The following is a 7,208-nucleotide window of genomic DNA, read 5'->3' as shown; positions in this document are numbered from 1 at the left end:
CCGGGAGGCCTGGATGTAGTTTGCAAGTGGACACGCAAACGAACCAGGATAAAAATCGTGTTGCAGGATCTTTTTCTCTCTTTCTCTCTTTATTGCTTTAATCGGTTACTTTGTATAGTTGTATTAATTGCTATATTCTGCTTCTATACTATACTGGTGTAACTCTGATATTTTTGTAAGCTCTGTATATTCGTTTCAATATCGGTTATTTGTCGTGCAGGAAACCGAATCTGTTTGTAATTTCTGAGCTGTTTTAATCGATTAAAGTAATTGCGTTAATCGATTATTTGTATTCTGTTAATCGATTAATCTGGGGTTATTTCAGCATTATTTGTTGTTTTCGAAAAGCGGATACTCTGACCGCTACACCTATTCAACCCCCCCCCCCTTCTAGGTGTATTTTAGCCACTGATACCTAACAAGATATGATTAATAATTGATTTAAATGTAGTAAACCTAATATGATGTACAACCTAAAGGGAATAAGTGACTGGCTTTACAACAGTTGTAACATGTGTGGCTGAGCACCATAATACATTTTTTTGGCTCAATTGAAACTATATGTTGAACCATTGTATCAAATTGCAGACCATATTATTTGATATGGCCACAATATTATGATTACAGTAATCTTTACTATTGTATTACCACACAAGTGAAATATTAAACGAATCATAATGTTGTGACTATATCGAGATGTGGCTCAATCGCATTCATGCGAATCAAACCATGTTAGACCGTGTTAAATTCAAAAACATTTTTTTAATTATTAAAAAAATATGTTACTACCACCACAATCCAGAATCATCACAATGGCTATAATGATCATTGTCAGTGTAATCACGATCACAACCACAACTTAAGCTATTATATTAATTAATATCAACGATAATTTTTGGCTCAATCAGAAACTTGCCTCAATAAGTACCAAGAAAACTCTTTCAATAAATTGGCGCCGCTACCTGGGAGAATTTGTTGGGGGGGGAAATGAAAATGAAAAAAAATGTTGCTATTTATAAAAAACTTCATTTAATGTTGCTCTTGATAAATATATTTATTAAAATCTCATTCATTACTTTATAATTAATGTTTTTAATATATTTTATTATATATAATAGTTTAGTAATATGTATTCCCGTGTTTGTCACTCCACATTCCTATTATGCAAGTTGTATTCCTATCATGGGAGTTGTAGGATTTTTATATGGTTGAAATTCTTATAGAAGAATTACTCTTTTAGAAGGAATAAACAAATAATTTTTAATTTGATTATATTTTGTCACATATTCAAAGTTTGAACATTTTGAAATGAAGATATTATTTTTTTATTATAAAATCAAATGGACATATGTCATCTACAGAAAAATGAAGAGTAATATCCACCAAAAGTAAGAGAAAGAGTGAGAAGAATGTCTAAATGAAACAATATATGTGTGGTGCAATACATTACTTTTATACATACTAGCTTGTTGACAGACACTTCGTGTCTAATGACCCGCAATCTTATTTTATGATATTAAGTATTCAACTTGTATATAATTTCTTTTAGAGACTTATAATGTATTGGATGCACTTTATGTTATAATTTTATTTATTTATTATAATGTTCAATTTAAATTGATATGTATTATGATAGTTATATCATATTATATAGTTTTATTATAGAAATAAAAAATGGTAAGGGCAAAACGTGAAAGTAAAAATTACACCATGATGTTAGTTACATCATGTTTTGACTTTATATATAGTATAGAAGTATAGATATAGATATAGATATAGATATAGATATAGATATAGATATAGAAATATATAGATATAGATATAGATATATAGATATAAATATATAGATATACACATAGATATAGATATAAACATAGATATAGATATAAACATAGATATAGATATAGACATAGATATAAACATAGAGATAGATATAGAGATAGATATAGAGATAGACATAGACATAGAGATAGACATAGATATAGACATAAATATAGAGATAGAGATAGACATAGATATGGACATGGATATAGACATAGATATGGACATGGATATCGACATAGATATGGACATGGATATGGACATGGATATGGACATGGATATGGACATAGATATGGACATAGATATCGACATAGATATAGACATAATCATAGATATAGACATAGATATAGACATAGAGATAGATATAGATATAGACATAGACGTAGACATAGACATAGACATAGACATAGACATAGACATAGACATAGACATAGACATAGACATAGACATAGACATAGACATAGACATAGACATAGACATAGACATAGACATAGACATAGACATAGACATAGACATAGACATAGACATAGACATAGACATAGACATAGACATAGACATAGACATAGACATAGACATAGACATAGACATAGACATAGACATAGACATAGACATAGACATAGACATAGACATAGATATTAAATTGCTAATTATAACGGTAATAAGAATTATATGATCAAATATAATAAAAATTATATTTATATATATTGAAATCTTAATGGTGATAGTAATTATAAAATTAAATGAATTGTTAATATTACTTATACTTGCCTTTACAAACATAATGTAACGTTAAAATCTTGGATGAAGATTTTCCACATTTTCCAAACTAATTATCATGTTTTTGGGTAATCTGGAGATGTGACTTTGAATAACATAAACCTATGCCATATTTGTACTTCCAATTTAACCATATAATTTCCTCCTAAATTATTCACCATTTTACGAATTTAAGGATATTATAATTAAATGTTTACTTTAGATTAAACCTATTGGTGACAAATAATTAACGGGGTTTTGTAATACATGTTATAGAAGTTCAAGTCAAAATCCGTAATTGATAACTTTGACGGTAAAGGTTAGGATTTAGTTTTGCAAATTAAATGGGGTAAGTAATATCTTAGTGCTAACCACGACTTAAATTACTTGTAAGCCCATTTGATATGTTTTACTTTTATATTGTAGTATAAATTTAGTAAGTTAAGTAACTTATTAGGAGCTTAATTCTTCACTTATAACAGGTCAAATTTGACCATTGGAATAAGGAAATAAAGTATGTTCTGGTGTAATGAGAGAAATTATCTCCTCACACCCACTCATTAATAGACATTTGTGATATTTTAATTTTTGTTTTCTTATTCATTTTAAAAATAGATAAAACGTAATCATGTGTCAATGCCTAACTGGTGTAAGGAGAGAAGTTATCTCCTTACACTAGGAGCTACTCCATCTTCTATAATTTAATAGGTTTCTACAAATGGAACGGTTATATTCTTAAATATGTCATTCTAATTGTCCTTACTTCATGCAAGAATCTCTTGTATTATGTAATTAAGTTGTAATTTAATAGTGTTATATATGAAATTTAAATATAAAACATATAATTTAATTATTGATGTCAGATAGATTTATTTAAAAGAAGTATATTGATTTTTTAAAGGATAATATAATATATTTTTATATAAGCTTATAGGTCAGATGAAGCTTTAAATAGGTCATACATAAGCCTTAATTTTTTTAAGCATGTCATACGTATGCTATTATAAATTATATAGGTTGGACATGTTTAAGGTAAAATTTGGTTTAATTTATTTTTAACTTTAATTGGTATATTAAGAATGAAAAAAAATCATTTAATTTGTTTTACAATTACTTGCTATGTCAAAATTCATATTTAACAACGGTCATTTAACAACACTTAATAACATATCACTATTAAATATAAGGTAGAAGAGAATCAACAACAATCTTTGAAACAAGTGTTACTGTTAAATATAATAAACTGGTAAACATTCAACAATATTTTCTACAACCATTAAAAAAATTAAAACTCCGTGACACAATTAAAAAAATGCAAGACAACAAAGCATACGAATCCAAACCCAACAATAGGAAGTTTGTTAAACAAATATCAATAATGGTTTAGATTATGAATGATATATCTTTCTTGTTTCATTTTTGAAATAATATGCCCTAAGAACCAAAATAGTACTTAGAATCACTAGCTTCCTCAAGTACAGTATCATACAAAAAATAGAAATTTATTGTATATAAGGAGGGAAAGAACATAACATACTTCTTCAAGACAATTCGATAAAAGAGAGACAAATGATGTAAATGTTAGGAACTCGGTCACCACAGAATAAGATGGCATTTACTAAAAGAACAAGTAACAAACAAGAAGATATTTAAACAAATATACAATCCTTAATGAAATAGAGACCCATGAATATAAAAATGCAACCACATCAACATGGCTTAGATGTATTTTCGTCTTTGTAAATATACATTAGCTTTTGGTTTTGCTCCCTTAAAAGACTAGTTATGGGTTGTGTCCCTATAATTTAATAAGTGAGTGAAACTGACTCTACTCAACTTCCTCATCTTAATATTTCACAGTTCTTCGAATGGGCAAAGGGTTTAATAAGAGGGGGTTAAAGAATGCCAATTTACTTATTTTTGAAACGAAGGTGTAGACCAATTTCATCACTTCGAAATTACTAAGGCACAAACATTTTTTTATGGACCAACAACAAAAAACTGCTATATTTAGACAGACCAAAAACATATTTAAACCTATTTCATTTCACATTTTCTAAATAATGAAAGTTTTATCTATATATTCCAATTAACAAAACTGAAACACAATTTAGAGAATAAGGCAAATAAGCCAATTCAGTGGAAAGAAATGTTCATTGTTGATTTATTATGGATATGAAGGACCAACACTACAATTTCCCTCGTGTATCTATATCTAGTGTGTATCCAATATTAATATTTCATTGATACATATCGAAACGATATAGGTCGAATTGAATTCCAAAAATAAATGAAAACCCCCATATATTTTCAATACGCCTAATACACAATTACTTGCTTTTCGATAAATTTTGCAATATTGTTTCTCGATACACCAAAAATAGAAATTGTCTTCTTTATTGATGATTTTCAATGACATCGAATTGATGCTATTTACGTTACTATCATTAAGAAATATGCAATATTCTTTTATGACAATGATTTGTAATTTTTATTTGATGTTTATTAATGTCTAAGAAGTATGTTTTAGTTTGGTTTTTGTATTTGTAATTATATATTATTATATTTTATAAATTTTATATATTTTTATATATGTATTATTCCAATCATACCATATCCTATATTTTTAAAGAATGGGTGTACCAATATATCAGATATATATGGAAGAGGTGCTTGATTGGCACATAAAAAACACTTTTGAGCTTTAGAAGAGAGAATAATTGAGGTTTACACTTTACACATTAGAGATTCAAACAATAACTAAAATATGTAACCTACCAAATCAATTACCAAAAATGAATGTTTTTTGTTATCTAATTCTCATGCTTTAGTTCCTTCCTTAGCTTTCAACGGTGTTGGGTTTCGGTGCATGTTCCATGAGTAGTAAGAATATACTATCTCATTTTATTTTATTTTTAAGGAAAAAATTAATCATGTTTCATCATCATTCAGTCTTTAGAAAAAGTATTATATGTGCATAATAGATTTTTTTGATATCAATCATTACAATAATACATAAATATTACACTTTTTATTTCTTATTTACTTTTTGTACTTATTTTGTTTTTACTTTCATTATTTTTTCCTTCATATTTATCAGTATTTTTTAATTTAAAAAAGTGGTAATTCAGGTGCCATGTATAGATCTCACATGATAAAGGTGATGAAATTTCATTATAGAAAATAGACACAAATTCTAAAACTATAAAGAGATAGAAATTCCTCATTTGAACAGATAAATTCTTCATTTAAGCCATAAAAGTTTGAGCATATATATTTAAGAAGTTCATACAAATATGTCATGCAATATAAGATAAATTATACATATATGATCATAGATGAGAAATTCACAAAAGGAAGAAGGGACTTCATCATAGTTCATGGCCAATGACGACTTGTGAATGCATCATTGAAGGATCTATTCTCTAAAACAACTTTGGAATATGCAATAGATATTGCTTCCTCGACTTCTTCCTTCAGTTCAACATCATGGTACTCTTTCCATTCATTTGGCTGTTCTTCCATGTCCCAAAACCAAACAACCATATAAGAGTGACATAACAAAATATATATATATATATAATTGCTTCTAAAAGATTTTTGGTAACTATATTTATTTTATATAATATTCAAAGTATAGGTTCAATTGTGACTTTAATGCATAAATTTCTAGTCATAAATATTATTCCATAATTTACTGTTGATTTTGATATAAATCTGTACAAGTAGTTTCTATTTAATAATAAATGAATTTCATAGAAAAACATTATTTTAAATTGAATTACGTATAGAACTTAATCTCATTCATATGTATAAAATCTAAAAAAGTATCAATCGATTGTTTTTTATTGTAAAATCAAATAAATAGATGTCAACCACAGAAAAATGAATAGTAAAACCCACCAAAATTAAGAGAAAGAGAGAGAGGGGAGGGGGGCAGTAGAAGCTCTAAATGAAACAATTTATGTGAGGTGCAATGAATTTCTTTTATATATACTACTGTGTCGACAAACACTTTATAACTGCCAACTCACATTCTTATTTTATGATATTAAGTATTCAATTTGTATATATTTTATTTAAGAGAACTAGTATGTCTTTTATTGAATTTACTTTGCGTTATAATTTTTTGTACTTTTTATAACGTTCAATTTAAAGTGAGATGTATTAATGATAGTTATTTAGGATAATATAGTTTTATTGTGGAAATAAAAAATGTAGAGAGCAAAATCGTAAAGTAAAAATTATATCATGATGATAGTTACTTCATGTTTTGGCTCCATATATAGTACATCTTATTTATTTTATAAGTCTTATCAAATAATATAGAAATTTTGTATAACACAGTATGTCAAAGTTTCTATTTATATTAACAACAATTGCTAGGAAGAGTAATCACACACCAAAAAATGAATTAATTTCTTATAATTAAATATCCTCTTCCTCATCCTCATCCTATTCTCGTCCTCATACTCTTGCTCATCCTCATCCTCATCCTTATCCTATCCTATTCCTCATAGTATCCTCATTCTCACTCTCGTCCTCATCCTATCCTCCACCTTATCCTCATCCTCTTCCTCATCCTCATCCTCTTCCTTATCCTATCCTCATCCTCATCCTCATCCTATCCT

This window comes from Lupinus angustifolius, chromosome LG01 (assembly GCF_001865875.1).
Source record: "Lupinus angustifolius cultivar Tanjil chromosome LG01, LupAngTanjil_v1.0, whole genome shotgun sequence".
In the NCBI taxonomy this organism is placed as follows: domain Eukaryota; kingdom Viridiplantae; phylum Streptophyta; class Magnoliopsida; order Fabales; family Fabaceae; genus Lupinus; species Lupinus angustifolius.
This window is presented reverse-complemented; position numbering follows the sequence as displayed.